The sequence below is a fragment of the Elephantulus edwardii genome, unplaced genomic scaffold, assembly GCF_000299155.1.
Source record: "Elephantulus edwardii isolate Elephantulus edwardi_28Jun2011 unplaced genomic scaffold, EleEdw1.0 scaffold00277, whole genome shotgun sequence".
In the NCBI taxonomy this organism is placed as follows: Eukaryota; Metazoa; Chordata; class Mammalia; order Macroscelidea; family Macroscelididae; genus Elephantulus; species Elephantulus edwardii.
Window position 1 is genome coordinate 1,267,030 of NW_006400027.1, and position 17,104 is coordinate 1,284,133.

A 17,104-nucleotide genomic window follows, 5' to 3' on the forward strand; every position below is an offset into this window, starting at 1 on the left:
AAAGCAACAATATTCTGAGTAGAGGTTCTAATAGTGGCACAAATCAAGTTACAGAGGTAAGGTGGTTCCATTGCCATTCTTACTCTAACTTAATTCTTTTTTTAAAAAATTTAAATTTGTTATTAATTTCAGTGAAAATTTACAGAGGCTTTGGATTTCCATTCATTCATTGTTGTAGATTTGTCCGCTCCCAAGTCTCCCCCCCACCAGACAGAGGTACCACAGAAAGCAGGATGGATCAAAGTAAATAGCAACAATACCAAAAAAGAACTCAACACACGTTATCAATAAAATCTTGCTTCTCAATAATCACATTGGATGTGAATGGTTTAAATGCACCACTGAAGAGAAAGGGAGTAGCAGACTGGATAGTAAAACAAAGCTCATCAATATGCTGTCTACAATAGACACACCTGAAAAATGAAGATAAAGAAAGACTAAAAATGAAAGGGTGAGAATAAATATACCAAGCAAATGGCAACCAGAAAAAGACAGGAGTAGCGATATTAATCTCTGATAAAATAAATTTCCATGCAAAAACCATCACAAAGGACAAGGAAGGTCACTACATAATGCTGAAAGGGTCAATATAACAAGAAGACATAACAATAATAAATATAAATGAAAGGTATAAATGAAAGACCTCTAAAATATGTAAAACAAACATTAATGAAACTGAGAAAAGGAAATAGACAACGCTACTATAGTATTTGGAGCCTTCAACATATAACTCTCAAGAAAAGGTAGAACTACAAGAAAGAAACTTGACAAAGATGCTGAAGAATTAAACCGCACAATAAACCAACTCAATCTCATAGATATTTATAGGCTAATGCATCCCCAAAAAAGCATAGTGTACCTTCCTCTCCAAAGTGCAAGGGGCCTTTTTCAGAATAGATTACATTTTAGGTCAAAGGAAGGTACTAATAAATTTAAAAAACATAGAAACAATACAAAGCACCTTATCAGACCAAAATGCCACTAAATTAGAAATCAATAACAAGCAGATAAAGGAGAAAAAAACCCATACATTTGGAAGTGTAACAACACCTTGCTTGAACATGATTGGGTACTAGAAGAAATAAAAAATGAAATGAAAAAGTTTCTTGAAACAAATGACGATGAAAACATCACTTATAAAAAAAAATCTCTGGGAAACAGCCAAAGCCGTAATCAGAGGTCAATTTATAGCAATAAGCAACCACATCAAAAGGCAGGGAAAAAATGACCATTAACTCTCTAATCAATGTCTCCAGCAACTTGGGGGGGGGAAGTAAATTGGTGACCCTGGAGGACATTACACTAAGTGAAATATCTCAGTCACAAAAAGAGAAATATTGCATAGTGCCACTGTTGTAAAATGATATTGACCTCAGTGTGGGGGGGTGGGACCTAAGAAAAGAAGGGATAACTAATGTGTATTGTATTGAAACAGATGAGGAATAGAACTGTTTAAAAGAACAGATGAGGAATAGAACTGTTTAAAAGAAATATATAGCTAGGTATTATTTTCATGCCAAGATTCTTTGTTGCCCCCTTTTGTATTCTAGTCACTAATTGTTATTAATGCATCTTGATTGCACATTTCATCAATTTCAGTCAGTAGAAATCCTCAAGTCCTTCATATGAATTGGCTTTAGTGGTTAGTTTGTAAATTTGAATAAAAGTTGTGTTAACAAGTCTTTGTTGTATATGAATGGATATTATTCTATTACTGAAAGCATTGCACTACTAGTTAGATCTTAAAATGTTCTTTTCATACTCTTGGATAATTTGGACACAATTTCACTTCAATTTATAATTCTGAGCATAGCAGATGATGTGATTATCTGATTAAAAATTGCCAATACTATTTATCTCCCATCATCAATTCCTAGGACATAAATATTTATGTATTTTATTACATTTTTTAGAGCTAATAATTTTCTTTGATTCACACTTTGTACATTTCATATTCCCAATTGCTATGGATATTTGCAATTTTTTCCATCTCATTTTGAGTCTTGTTACCATAACAAATGATAATCCTTCATTGAGTGAAACTTACGCCATCTGTGACTCTAAGGTAGACTCTATTTTGAGGAGTCAGCATCTCCTCAGTCACATTTTGAGTATCTTCCACCTGAGTGCCTCATTTTTCAATGCTAAAATGAGCAGTGCTCCATTGCTATTTGTTTTTTTGAGTCTGTGAATTTTTGAAATGGATGGCTACTTTTCTTTCAGACTAAGAAGTTGACCACTTAGCTTCCAGACTAAGTTTTAGTCTGGAAACTATGATGAAATCTGTCCACCATTGGTAATCCTGCACAGCTTCAAGCATCAAACCACCACTTTAAGTCAAACTGTAAAGCTTTGAAGCAAAATGCCAAGTTGTACACTACTATGTTGTTTGAAAAATTGTAGTTATTTAACACCTTCAAACAGGCAAAAGAAAGTTAAAGTCTCCTATCCACTTGCTTTTTCCTCACTCCTATTTCCCTGGGATTGCCCTCTTCTTTTGGTATTGGTGCATCCTTTATGCTCTGTTGTGATTTCTAGGAAAACTGGCTAAGTTTTTTTCTAACATGCCATCACAGTGTTTTCACAAATTATTGTTACTATTATTTTATTAAAGCTTTCTAGCCAATATATTACCTTAACATGATAGATGTGCTTTTACAACACAGCCTATACCAAGGCTACTGCAATTGGGTCAGTCTCAACTCATGACAACTTTCCAACATGTTTACAAGACTGTAAATTGTAACTGAAAGACACGGATACATCTTTCTCTTGAGGAGCAACTGTTGGGTTTGAACCAATAGCATTTCAGTTAGCAGCCCAATATGTAACCCACTATGCCACCAGGACTCTTTGAACTACCTATAATTCTATTGCACACTGCTGTTAAGTCATGGTACCCCATGTGTGAGAGTTTTATTATGCTTCACAGGGTTTTTATTGGCTGATTTTTTTAAATAGATGATATTTTCTTAGAGGTGGTGTTGTGTGAATTTGAACCACCAGCCTTTTAGTTAGCAGCTGAACAGAATTAACTATTTGCATATAGTTCTACGATAAGCCAAGCCAAACCCACTATCATCAAGTGGATAATAATTCATGGTAGCTGTCCACTGGGTTACTGAGGCCGTCTCTTTTAAGTAGAGGAAACTGCCCACCTTTTCTCCAGGGAAGCAAATAGTGAATTTGACCACTAACCTTTGGTCAGTGGTGCAACATGCCACCAGAGTGCATGATTTCAATGGTAGTTCACAGGTATTATTGGATAGGTTATTTACCCATTCGTGGTTTTTTAAACACAAGGACCTTTTTCAAATTTCTCAAATTAAGTTCTTGAAAACCCTTGAACATTTGCAGTCATATTCTCAAGAAGCTTCAAGTTTTCTGTGAGAATTTTATATTGTGTTTTCATCTTGATAGTAATAAGAAGTGGCTGTAAACATATTTTTGTGCCTTTCAATGATCAATTTCTTACAGAGAAGCCACATGCACTTAGGGCCTGAATTTTTTCTGTGTTTGAGGTTTTGTTGGTAATAGAACTGTCACTTTACTTGTCCTGTTGTTGTTGTTATGTGCCGTCGAGTTGCTTGCGACTCATAGCGACCCTATGTACAACAGCCCTAAACTCTGCTCTGTCCTGTGCCAATCGCACTGTCTCTGACACTCCCATCCTGATTATCCCAGTCACTGAATCAATCCACCTCATAGAGGGCCTTCCCCTCCTATGCTGTCCCTCCACCCTCCCAAGCATGATGTCCTTCTCCAAGGACCGGTCTCTCCTCACAACATGTCCAAAGTATGTTAGACGGAGCCTCAGAATCCTTGCCTCCAAGGAGCCACCTGGTTTAACCCTTTCCAGGACAAATCTGTTTGTTTTCCTAGCAGTTCATGATATTCTCAATACTCTTCTCCAGCACCACAGCTCAAAGGCATCAATTCTCCTTCTATTCTCCTTGGTCATTGTCCAACTCTCTGATGCATAACAAGTGATTGTGAAGATCATGGCCTGTATCAGACGCACCTTAGTCTCCAGAGAGACACCACTGCTCTTCAGCACTTTGGAGAGGTCCCTAACAGCCGACTTTCCCATGGCAATGCGCCTTTTAATTTCCTGGCTGCTGGTGTCTAGACTGCTGACTGTGGAGCCAAGCAAACTAAAGCTGTGCACAATCTCAATCTCTTCATCATCCATCCTGATGCTGCCAATTGTTCCAGTGGTGAGAATCTTTGTCTTCTTGACATTGAGCCTCAATCCATATTGGACGGTGCAGTCCTTGACCCTCTGCAGCAGGTGCTTCAGGTCCTCGTCAGTTTCAGCAAGCAGGGTTGTGTCATCTTGTCCTAGGCAATTTTTTTAAGGTAAAGGTACACACAGACAGTTGATACATGATTGTGTTCTCACCAAATGAAGGCCAAATGACTTCATCATAGGATGTACAAAGGAATGTAAATAGAGACAAGTAGTGAAAGCTTGGAGTCACTGCATTATATGTGATTGGGCTGGAAAACTGAACCCAAAAGAGCACACACTCTATCCACAGCACTAGACTCACCTCTCTGTGTGTGTGTGTGTGTGTGTGTGTGTGTGTGTGTGTGTGTGTACGTGTGATTCTCCCCTCATCACATGAAATTGAAATTCCACATTTGAACATTATCAACTTCCTTTGTTTTTTTTCTCGCAACAATAAAATTTTTTGGCTTCATACAACCCAAATTTGTTGTATTATTTTCTGGAGACTGCAAGTTTGAAATCAAGTTCTCAAAGGGGCAGCTTTTTCTGAAGGCAGTGGGGGAAATATGTTCTTATCTTTTCCAGCTTTGTAACCTCAGATATTTCCTGTTTTGTGGCAGTAAATTCCAATCTCTGTCTCATCTTCATATGACTATCTTCCTTTTGTAACTCTCTTCCTTTCATAAGGATACTGTTGTTATGTACCATCAAGTCAGAACGACCCATAGCTGACCCTCTAATGAGTTTTCACAGCCAGTAAATCACGCAGGAAAAGATTGCCCCTCTTTCTCCTACAGAGCAGCTGTCGGATTCAACCCACTTATCTTTCGTTTGGCAGAGCAGTTTCTGATCACCAAGATATCAGAGTTTGTAAGAATAAGATGTATCTAATCCAAACTGTGATCTTTTCAACTGCTTGTTAAGCATCTGAAAGTTGGATAGTGAATAAGGATGACAGAAGAAGAATTTATGCCTTTAAGTTGTGGTGTTGGAAAAGAGTACTAAATGTCTCATGACTGCCAAAAGGACAAATACATATTTCTTGGAAAAGGTACAACCAGGGTGTTCCTTGGAGGCAAGGATAGTAAAACTTCAATTCATATACTTTGGGTATATTTTTAGGAAAGGCCAATGTTTGGAAAAGGTCATCAAGTTTGGAAAGGTGGAGGGTCAGCAAAGGAAGAAAAGGTCCTTAACAAGATGGATTGGCATTGTCATTATAATGAGTATGAGCATGAGGACGGCACAGAATAGGGCAGATTGAGATCCATCGTCCATAGGTCCTCTGAGTTGTAATCAACTTGACAACTACAATGCCAACAAAATTTTAGTATAGAGACATTCCATTGAAACTACTGTTAAGAAAGAACTAGAGATGATTTGCTATTAAGAAATTAACAATGGTTTTCTATACTACATATTTCCAGAATGATACTGCTTACCTATGACCCAACTTGAAGTCCAACTGGTGAGAGGAAATGAAGAAAAAAATCTATGTAAATTGAAAGTATACCCTAAAAAAGGAAGATAAGAAGAAGAGACTATATGGCTTTTATGGATGCCTTAAAAATTACCACTAATTTCTGATTTAAGACAACACTACTAATAAATATTATTGTTCTAGATGTGAAAATGCTGACATTGTTCTCACTAGTCTAAAACTGAGGCATCAGCAGGGCTGAATTCCTTTCTGGAGTGTGTGTAGGAATGAGGAGCTCTATTTCTTGATATTTTCTACTCCCATGCCTTAGCTTGTGGTTTTATTTCTCCATTTTCAAAGTCTGAAACATTGTATTTCTCTGCTCCTTCTACTTATGAAGGAAGGAACAATCATCTACTTTCAAAGAGTTATGTAATTAGAATGGATTTATGAAATAATAAAAGATAATCTCTTCATCTCAAGGTTCTTAACCTTGATTATGTCTGTAAAGTATCTCTTGTCACCCATTGTAACATATTTATAAGTCCAGAGATTAGAAAATGAACATATTTGAGGGGATCATTATTCTGCTGAAGATGAAGAAGAAGAAGAAAGAAAATAAATATAATTTGTACATAATTTAAAGAGATAGGATTTATACATTGTTAGGGAAAAAATGAGCTTTAATAGCCAGCATATAAATGAACATACCAGTAACAAATAACATTTTAATCTTTATTAATACAATTTTTATTTACTTAATTTTAGTTCATTTTCATTCAACCATTCATTTATACAGTTATTCAATAACAGTAGTTTCAAAGCATGCAATGTACTTTTACAACTTCTAATAATTTTAATGTCCATTAATCATTCTATACCTCTCTGTGTCTTCCTTTTCTTTCGTGATTGCTCTGATCATCTTCTTATTTCATATTGCTCCCCTTATTATTTAATAGACTTACTGGGAGAAGAATGGACAATTTTCTCCTGTATGACTATCTCTGAAAACTCACTGGAGGGTCAGCTGTGGGTTGGATCCAATTCAACAGCACAGAACAATAACAACATCAACTGAGAAGATAGATCTGGGAAATTTAAGAGACAAATTTATTAGTCTGGTTTTTCTCTTAGGATATTTTAGTGAAAAAGAAGGGGAAAAATGGGTGTAAAATGTCAGTACAGGGAATTCTATCCATAACTCATTAAGCAACTGATGAAATGTAAAAATAGAGGTAAACCTGAGTGAAGTGCTCTTATATTTTATGGGCTCTGTGTCCTTGATAATTTTTAAAGCACAATAGTATCAGTTTTTAGAGGAGAAATGAAATTTAAAGTTTTTCAAACCTGCAGGTGACATAATAGTCTAGAAATTCTGGGGGGGATATTCACAGTAAATGGAGAAGATAAGATTTAAGCATATAAACCTTTATAATAGTAAATATGAAGATCTAGAGAGATTTACTCATGGTAGATGTGTAACAGTTTATGTGAATTTTTTTAAGTGGGTATATTTGGAAATAAGTGATATTGAGAACACCATATAAAATTTTTGGACTATCTCCAATGTAGCAGGTATTATGCTTGGGATTTTACATATATCAGAACAAATCCATTAGAAAATTATGTTCATATATATTTTATAGATGGCATTGCAAATGGACCAGATATATTTAGTAAATTCTCCAAGATTACAAGATTTTCTGTAAATACAGATTACAGTCTAACTCCCTAACACATAGTTATGCAACAGAATGGTAAGGATATTTTAGAAAACAATAAATAAATTGTAGTTGTAATAGTAAAAGTATGGTGACTAAATTATTAGAAAACCTATCTTGGTTTTTTATTAGTTTGAATTAGTCAAGTTGGGGTTTTGTGGTGGTTTTTTTTTTTTTGGTTGTTTTTTTACTGCCTCATTTTAAGAGAAATTCTTTGGCAAACTTAAATGTAGTCTGAGGAGTAAGATTGTATAACAAGTCATATGAGGAGTATTTGAATGAACTTGGTGTGTTTTGCCTTGAAGAAAACTGAGAATCAGACTGGGTGGCATAATTATGCCCAAGAAATATTTGGGAAAAGGAAGAATTTTTTTAAAAAAGAATGACAGGAGAAAAAAAAGGCAGAATTTGCTCTTTTGAGGGAAGAAAAATGAATGACAATTGTGTGAAGGCAGATTTAGACTCAGGAGAATTTGATGATAATGCTAAGAATTTCTTAGTAGTAGAAACCGAACTGTTTTAATCTTTGGCACTTTCATGATGCCTAGTAATGTTGTGTATACCATTGAGTCAGAACTGACCCATAAGCAGACATTCTAGTGGGTTTTCAGAGATAATAAATCACACAGGAGGAGATTACTTATCCTTCTTCTACAGAGCAGTTGATAAATTCAAACTGTGTGCCTTTGGGATTGCAGCCAGCTTCTTACCACCAGGCCACTAGAGCTCCCTAGCTAAACTATGTTGTTGTTGTTGTTAAGTGCTGTCAAGATGTAGACTACTTATAGCGACCCTATGAACAAAAGACCTGAATACTTGTATAACTTTCATCATCCTCTAAGTTCATAGGATTTCCAAAGGTAAGCTATTTCAGAAGTGGATGCCATTCCTGCTTTCAAGTTTGTTTTAATCTGGAAGCTCTACCAAACATTGTCCATCATGAGTAATCATTATCACATTTGACACATCAGTGTCGCAGTGTTTATAGCATCACAGAAACCACGAGTTAAACTATAGAAATGAAATATTTACAACCTGAACATTTCCTGTAAATAACCCTCTGGAGACAAAAGTGCCTGTAGAGAGCCCTGGTGGTCTAGAGGTAAGAAGCTGCCCTGCAATTTGAAAAGTAAGGGATTCGAATATACAATATCCTTCTGTGTCTTTAAAAACCTGCTGGAAAGTCAACTGTGGGTCAGTTGGCACACAACAACAAAAACAACAACATCATTTGAACGACAGTTGATAGATACACATAAAATTGTTACCATTGAGTTGTATGAAATGAAACCTTTTTATACGCATGGTTCCCACTTGCCAATATTTTATACACAGCAATTTATGATGGAGAAGGACCTGAAGTGTTTGCTGCAGATGGACAAGGACTCGAGTCTTCAATATGGATTGAAGCTCAACACTACAAAGACAAAATTCAGTCTAGATGTCACTCTAGAGACCAAGGGACACCTTATTTGGGCTATGATCTTTGCAATTACTTACTATGTATCAGAAAGCTGAACAATGACTAAAGATGACAGAGAAAGAATTGATGCCTTTGAGTTGTGATGCTGGAGAAGAGTGTTGACCATACCAAGTACCACCAAGAGAACAAACAGGTTGGTCTTGGAGAGGGTGAAACAAACCTATTCCATGGAGATTTTGAAACTCTGTCTCCCATACTTTAAGCATGTGGCCAGAATGGACTTGTCTTTGGAGAAGGACATAATGCTTGGAAGGGTAGAAGGAGAGCACAGGAGAGGAAGACCCCAGGTGAGATGGATTCACACAGTAACTGCAGTAATGGGAGTAAGTGTATCAGGGATAGTGAGACTGGCTCAGAATAGGGTAGAACTCAGAGCTATTGTACTAAGAGTTGCAAGAGACTCAATGGCACTTAACAACAACAGTCTTTGACTACGGCAGGTTATTGGTAAGGAATAGCATTACCAACACAAAAGTACACAGTTCAAATTCAATAGCTGTTCAGCAGGAGAAAGCTGAGAAATCTCTTTCCATGAAATGAACTACCTCTGAAAATCTGCTGTCAGGTCAGCTATGGGTCAGCTCCAACTCGACAGAACACAACAGCAGTTTATGATTTTACCATTATTTACTCTTTTAAAACTTATAATACTATAAGACTATGCCATCATAGATAATCCATAATTGACTCATATAAACATATAAACATTGGGAAGGTACCGCCTTGAAATTTACTCTTTGTACATTAAAAATTAATATCCTGTTGTAGTCATCCTGGTTAACGTCTACTTACTCAAACACTACATGGTTCAAAATCAGAAAAGAAGTATGTCAGAATGCTTTCTGTCTCCATACCTTTTCAATTTATGTGCAGAACAGATCATTCAGAAGGCTGGACTTCATGAGGAAGAATGTGATATCAGGATTGGAAGAAAACTCATCAGCAACTGACATTATGAAGATGATACAAACTTGCTTGCTGAAACAGAGGACCTGAGCCATTTGCTGAAGAAAGTTAAGGATTATGGTCTTCAATATGGATTGAAGCTCAAAAACAAGAAGACAAAAATCCTCACCACTGGGCTAATTGGCATGATAGATGGAGAAGAGGTTGAGATGGCTAAGAGTATTAGCATGCTTGAACAATCAACATTCTTGGCACCAGAAGTCAGGAAATCAAAAGACAAATTGCATTAGAAAAATCTGCTACCAGGGACCTCTCCAGAGTGCTGAAGAGCGACAATGTCAATCTAGAGACTAAACTGTGCTAGATCCAAGCCATGGTATTCAGAATCACTTGCTATATATCAGAAAGCTGGGCAATGACTAAAGGTTGTAGAAGAAGAATCAATGCCTTTGAATTGTGGTGCTAGAGAAGAATACTGAACATAGTGTGGACCACCAAGAGAACAAACAGGTCACTCTTGGAGAGGGTGAGTCCAAGCTACCACGTAGAGGCAAGGATTTTCAAAGTTCCATATCATATACTTTGAACATGTTGCCAAGAGGAACCAGTTCTTGGAGAAGGACATCATGCTCGGAAAGGTGAAGGGACAATAAAGGAGAGGAAGACCCTGGATGAGATGTATTTACATGTAAGTAGGGTAACAGGTTGGTGTGTCAGAGACAGTGAGATTGGCTCAAGATAAGGCATGATTCGGAGATATTGTACATAGGACTGCTATGAATCTAAGGCAACTTGACAGCACATAGCAACAGCAACAATAACACCACAATATTGTTGTTGTTAAGTGCCATCCAGTCGACTATGACTCATAGCAATACTACAAACAACAGATCATAATCTTACCCTATCTTGCACTAACCTCATGATATCCTCTGCCATGTTTAAGCCCATTTTTATAGCTACTGTGCAACCCATATCCTCAGTCTTCTCTTCTGTTGAGCTTCTACTTTTACCAGGGTGATGTCTCTCTTTAAGGACTGTCCACTCTATAACATGTACAAATTATGTGGGATGGCATTTTGTTATCTATACTTTAGAGGAACAATCTGGTTGTATTTCCTCCAAGATAGGTTTATTTATTCTTTTAAAACTCCATGATATATTTAATAGTTTTCACTAATACCCAGATTAAAAAACATTGAATAAGGCTCCTCCATATTCACTAACAGCTTTCAAATACATCAGAAAACAATTGAAAATATTATGGCTTGGAGTGAGCCAAGTGCAAGAGAGATAAAATTTAAGTGAGCAATATTATTAAAATAATTAGTTTGGGAGCCTTGGCAGGGAGCAGAGTGCCCTCAACAAGAAGCAGCGGGCTTCAGTGGGGAGCAGCAAGTCATGGTGGAAATGACCCGCCAGGAACAAGTAGGATAATGGGAATGTGAGTGAGGTACTTAAGGGGGGAACACTGCTGATTGCTGGACCAATTGTGGGACCCCTTCACCTTAAGCAAGAGGGAGTGAGACAGCTGGAGCTCAACTGAGTTGGCAGACCTAGTTCTCAAGGGGAAAACTAAGGCTTCTTGGTTTTCTTTTCAGGTCCCCCTGCACACACAACCCTCCTCACCATGGTCTCTGTGTGTGCCCCACTCCCAGCCCCTGCATGTGTCTGAATAAGCACACACCTACATACATCCAGGTGTGTGCCCAACCTATGCGCATCTGTCCATGCACCTGCCCAATCATCTTCTGGAACAGTGACATCAGAACAAAAACTAGCTATCACCTAAGGCATGAAAAACTCCACCACAGAAATGTCATGAAAGAAGCAAACTACCTCACTTCCTACACAAACCCAAAGCAAGATATCACTCCCCCAAAATGACACAGTATCAATGGATTTCCTGAAGCCAGAAAGTCTGATGAAACTTTCTGACACAATATTTAAAAGAACAATGATTGAATATTTTCAATGGGTGAAAGACAAACTTGAAGAATTACAGGACACTGCAAGCAAAAACCAGGAGGAGCTTAAAGAAAAAAAAAATCCAAAACAATGCAGATAGAGCAAACAAGGCATTAGAGGCACTGGAAAAACAAGGAATCACAATCCAAAATAAGAAATCCAATGTTTCAGATGCTGTCAACATGATAGAGAGACACTTGAACAGAGTTGAAAAGATGGAATACATGACTAGTCAAATAAAAGATGGAATTGTCACCACTGATTTGCTAGAGCAAAAAGCAGAATAAAAAAGGAAGGAAAAATAAGAAAACCTAAGAATAAAGTGGGACAACATCAAGAAAAATAACATGTGCATCCTCGGAATTCCAGAACAGGAAGAATCAAGGAAAGGTACCAAAAAAGTTGTGGAAGAATTATTAGAAGAAAACTTCCCAGGCATAATGAAGAATGAGAGACTATATATTCAAGAAGCTGAGTGAACACCATATAGAATAGACTCCCAAAGAAAAAAAAACCAAAGTATATCATACTCAAATTTGCCAGAAACAAAGATAAGGAGAGAAGACTGAAAGCAGCAAGGGAGAAATAACGAATAACATTTAAGGGAGAACAGATAATATTAAGTGCTGATTTCTTAGCAGATACCATGCAAGCAAAAAGGCAGTGGAATGATGTATATCTAAGACTCAAAAAAGAAAACCTGCACCTATACTGTACCCAGCAATACTGTCCATCAAATATGAAGGAGAGATCAAAATATTCCCAGAAAAACAGAACCTAAAGGGGTTTGTAAAAACAACACCAGCATTGCAGGAAATAATGAGAGACATCCTTCTTGCAGAAGTGCCACAGAAAGCAGGATGGACCAAAGTAACTAGCAACAACATCAAAAAGAACTCAAGAAAATTATAGCAATAAAACCTTGCCTCTCAATAATCACAATGAATGTGAATGGTTTATATGCACCACTGAATAGAAAAAGAATAGTGAATTGGATAAAAAAAAATCCATCAATCTGCTGTCTACGAGAGACACACCTGAAAAATGAAGATAAAGAAAGACTAAAAATAAAAGGATGTGAAAATAATATACCAAGCAAATGGCAACCAGAAAAAAAGCAGGAGTAGTGATATTAATCTCTGATAAAATAAAATTCAATGAAATAATAGAAATTAGAGCAGATATAAATGATATAGTAAACAGAAAAACAATTGAAACCATCACAAAGGACAAGGAAGGTCACCACATAATGCTTAAAGGGTCAATAGAACAAAAGAACACAATAATATCTATACACCAAATGAAAGACGTGCAAAATTTAAACAAATTAACAAAACTGAAATGGAAACAGACAAAACTACTATAGTAGTTGGAGACTTCAATACACCACTCTCAAGAAGAAATAGAACTACCAGAAAGAAACTCAACAAAGATCCTGAAGAATTGAATCATACAATAAACCAACTCAATCTTAAAGATATTGATAGGCTAATGCACTCCCCAAAAGCATAGTACACCTTCTCCAAAGTATGTGGCATGTTCTCCAGAATAGATCACATTTTAGGTCACAAGGCAAGTAACAACACATTAAAGAAGATAGAAATAATACAAAGCATCTTCTCAGACCACAGTGCTACACAATTTGAAATTAAGAACAAGAGGATAAAGGAGAAAAAAAAATATCATACATTTGGAATCTGAACAACATCCTGCTTGAACATGAGTGACTACTAGAACAAATAAAAAATCAAATTTCAAAGTTTATTGAAACAAATGACAATGAAGACACTACTTACCAAAACCTCTGGGAAACAGCCAAAGCAGTAATCAGAGGTCAGTTTACAGCAATAAACAAAAACATCAAAAGACAGGGGAAAAAAGGACCGCTGACTCTCTAACCCAACATTTCCAACAAACTGAAAAAGAACAGCAAGAAAACCTGACACCCTCTAAAAAAACCTGAAATAACAGAATTTTTTGTTGTTGTTATGTTCTATCGAGTTGCTTGTGACTCATAGTGGCCTTATGTACAAGAGCCCTAAATGCTGCTCTATCCTGTGCCAATCTCGCCTTCTCTGACACACTCATTCCCACCACCCCAAACACAGAATCAATCCATCTCATCGAGGGTCTTCCTCTCTGGTGCCATCCTTCCATTCTCCCAAACTTGATGTCCCTCTCCAAGGACCAGTCCCTCCTTGCAACGTGCCCAAAGTATGTCAGATGAAGCTTCAGAATCCTTGACTCCAAGGAGCATTCCAGCTTCACTGTCTCCAGGACAAACTTGTTTGTTCTCTTAGCAGTCCATGGTATGTTCAACACTCTTCTCCAGCACCACAGTTCAAAGGCATCACCTCTCCTATCATCCCTAGTCACTGTCCAACTCTCCGATGTATAGCACGTAATTATGAAGACACACCTGGATCAGGCGCACCTTAGTCTCCAGCCTGACGTCGTTGCTCTTCAGTACTCTTGAGAGGTCCCTCACAGCTGACTTTCCCAATGCAATTCATCCGTCTCCTGATTTCCTGGCTGCTGTTACCAACAGTGTTGGTTGAGGAGCCAAGTAAACTAAAACTGTTAACTCTCTCAATCTCTTCACCATCCATACTGATGCTGCCAATTGGCCCAGAGGTGAGAATCTTTGTTTTCTTGATGTTGAGCTTCAATTCATATTGAAAGCTTCAGTCCTTGACCTTCTGCAGCAAGCGCTTCAGGTTCTCCTCTGTTTCAGCAGGCAGGGTTGTGTCATCTGCATAATGGAGGTTGTTGATAACTCTTCCACCAATCCCGATGCCACATTCCACCTTGTATAGCCCAGCGTTTCAGATGATCTGTTCTGTATACAGATTAAAAAGGTATGGAGAAAATACATCCCTGATGGACCCACTTCTTGATTTTGAACCATATAGCGTCTCCTTGCTCTGTTTTGACAACTGCCTCTTGATCCAAGTATAGGTTTTGCATAAACACAATCAAATGTTCTGGGATTCCCATTCTTCCCCAGAGTCAGCTACAGCTTTTTGTGATCCACACTGTCAAAAGCCTTTGAATAGTCAATGAAGCACAGTCAGACATTTCTCTGGTACTCTCTGCTTTCTACCAAGATCCATCTAACATTAACGATAATATCCCTAGTACCACGATGTCTTCTAAATCCAGCCTGCCCATCTGGCAGTTCTCTGTTGACATATTGCTCCAGTGGTTTTTGGATAATTTTCAGCAGAATCTTGCTTGCATGTGATATTAATGATATTGTTCGATAATTTCCACACTCTGTTGGGTCCCATTCCTTTGGAATGGGAACAAATGTTGATCTCTTCTAGTCAGTTGGCCAGCTGGCTGTTCTCCATATTTCTTGGCACAACGTAGTGAGCACATCCAGGGCAGTGTCTGTTTGTTGAAATATGTCAATTGGTATGCTGTCAACTCCGGGAGCCTTGTTTTTTTTACCAATTCCTTCAGAGCAACTTGAACTTTCTCCATCACCACAGGCTCTTGCTCGTATGTTATTTCATGAAATTCTATGTCAGCCAATTTCTTCTGTTACAGTGACTCTGTGTACTCCTTCCATCCTCTTTTGATCCTTCCTGGATCATTTAACATTCTACTCAAAGTATCCTTAAGTATTGCCACCTGTGGCTTGAATTTGTTTTTCAACTCCTTCAGCTTAAGAAACGCTGAGCAAGTTCAATCTTTTTGGTTTTCTGACTCCAGCTCTCTACACATTTCATTATAGTATTTTGCTTTGTTGTCCCGAGGTGTCTTTTGAAATTTTCTGTTCAGCTCTTTGATTCTTGGTTTCTTCTTTTCGCTTTGGCTTCTCGGTGCTCTAATGTAATATTAAGAGTCTCATCTGACATCCATCTTGGTCTTTTCTTCTTCTTCAGGCTTTGTAAGGATCTTTTGCATTCTCCAAGGGCGATTTTCTTGATATCTTTCCAGAGCTCATTTGGTCTATGTTCATTGGTGCTCAAGGCCACAAACCTATTCCTGAGATGGTTTTGAAATATGAGTGGGACAGACTTAAGGTCAAATTTTGGTTCCCGTGAATTTGATTTCATTTTCCTTGACTTCAGCTTGAACTTGCATATGAGTAGTTGGTGGTCTGTCCCACAATCAGCACCTGGCCTGGTTTTCACAGCTGATATTGAGCTTCTCCAGTGAGTCAAATATAATCTAGTTGATTCCTATGCATACCATCAGGTGAAATCCATGTGTATAGCCTGCATTAGAGCAGAAAGAAATTAAATAGTAAACAGAAGGACAATTGAAACTATTAGCAAAACTCTTAGTTGGTTCTTTGAAAAGGTCAATAAAGTAGACAAACCACTAGCAAAACTAACAAAGGTTTGATTTCCTTGTTGAATATCAGTTGACGATAGATAGCTGAGTTTATTTCTGGGTTCTCAATTCTCTTCCATTAGGTGATGTGCCAGTCACTGTTTGTACCAGTACAATGATGTTTTGTTTACCACTGCTTTGTAGTAGGTTTTGAGGTCAGGGAGTGCTATGTCTCCAACCTAATTTTTGTTTTTCAGAAGTGTTTTGTTTATTCAGGGTCTCTTGTCTCTCCAAATAAATTTGATAATTTCCCTTTCAATCTCCTTGGAAAAATGAATTTGGATTGGGATTGCACTGAACATGTAGATTGCTTTTGGTAGGATTGTCATTTTCACCACATTGAGTTTTCTATCCATGAACAAGGCAAATTTCCCCCTTTCTTTGGTCTTTTATTGTGTCTTTCAGAAATGCTCTGTAGTTTTCCTTGTATAGGTCTCTTGTATCTCCAGTTACATTCATTCCCAAGTATCTCAATTTATGGTTGGCTATTGCAAATGGTATTGCTTTCTTTATTTCTGTCTCTGAGTTCTCTTTGTTACTGTAGAGGAATCTTATTACTTTTTGGATATTGATCTTATATCCTACCACTCTACTAAATTGGCCTATTAACTCTAACAGTTTTTTTGTGAGTCATTGTGGTTTTCTGTGTACACTATCATATCATCTGCATATAGTGACAGTTTAACCATTTCTTTGCCCATCTGGATGCATGTTATTTCCTTCTCTTGTTGAATTGCCCTAGCAAGCACTTGCAATACAATATTGAAAAGATGTGGCGACAGTGGGCATCCTTGTCTGGCCCCTGTTTGCAAGGAAAATGTTTTTAGTCTTTCTCCATTAAGAATGATGTTGGCTCTTGGTTTTGCATATATACGTTTCAGTATGCTGAGGAAATTCTTATTTATTCCAATTCTGCTGAGTGTCTTTATCAGGAAGGATTGTTGGGGAGGAGGGTGGAGAAAACAGTGCAACAATGAATGAATGAAAACCCAAAATCTCTGTAAATGTTCATTAAAACTAATAAAATTTAA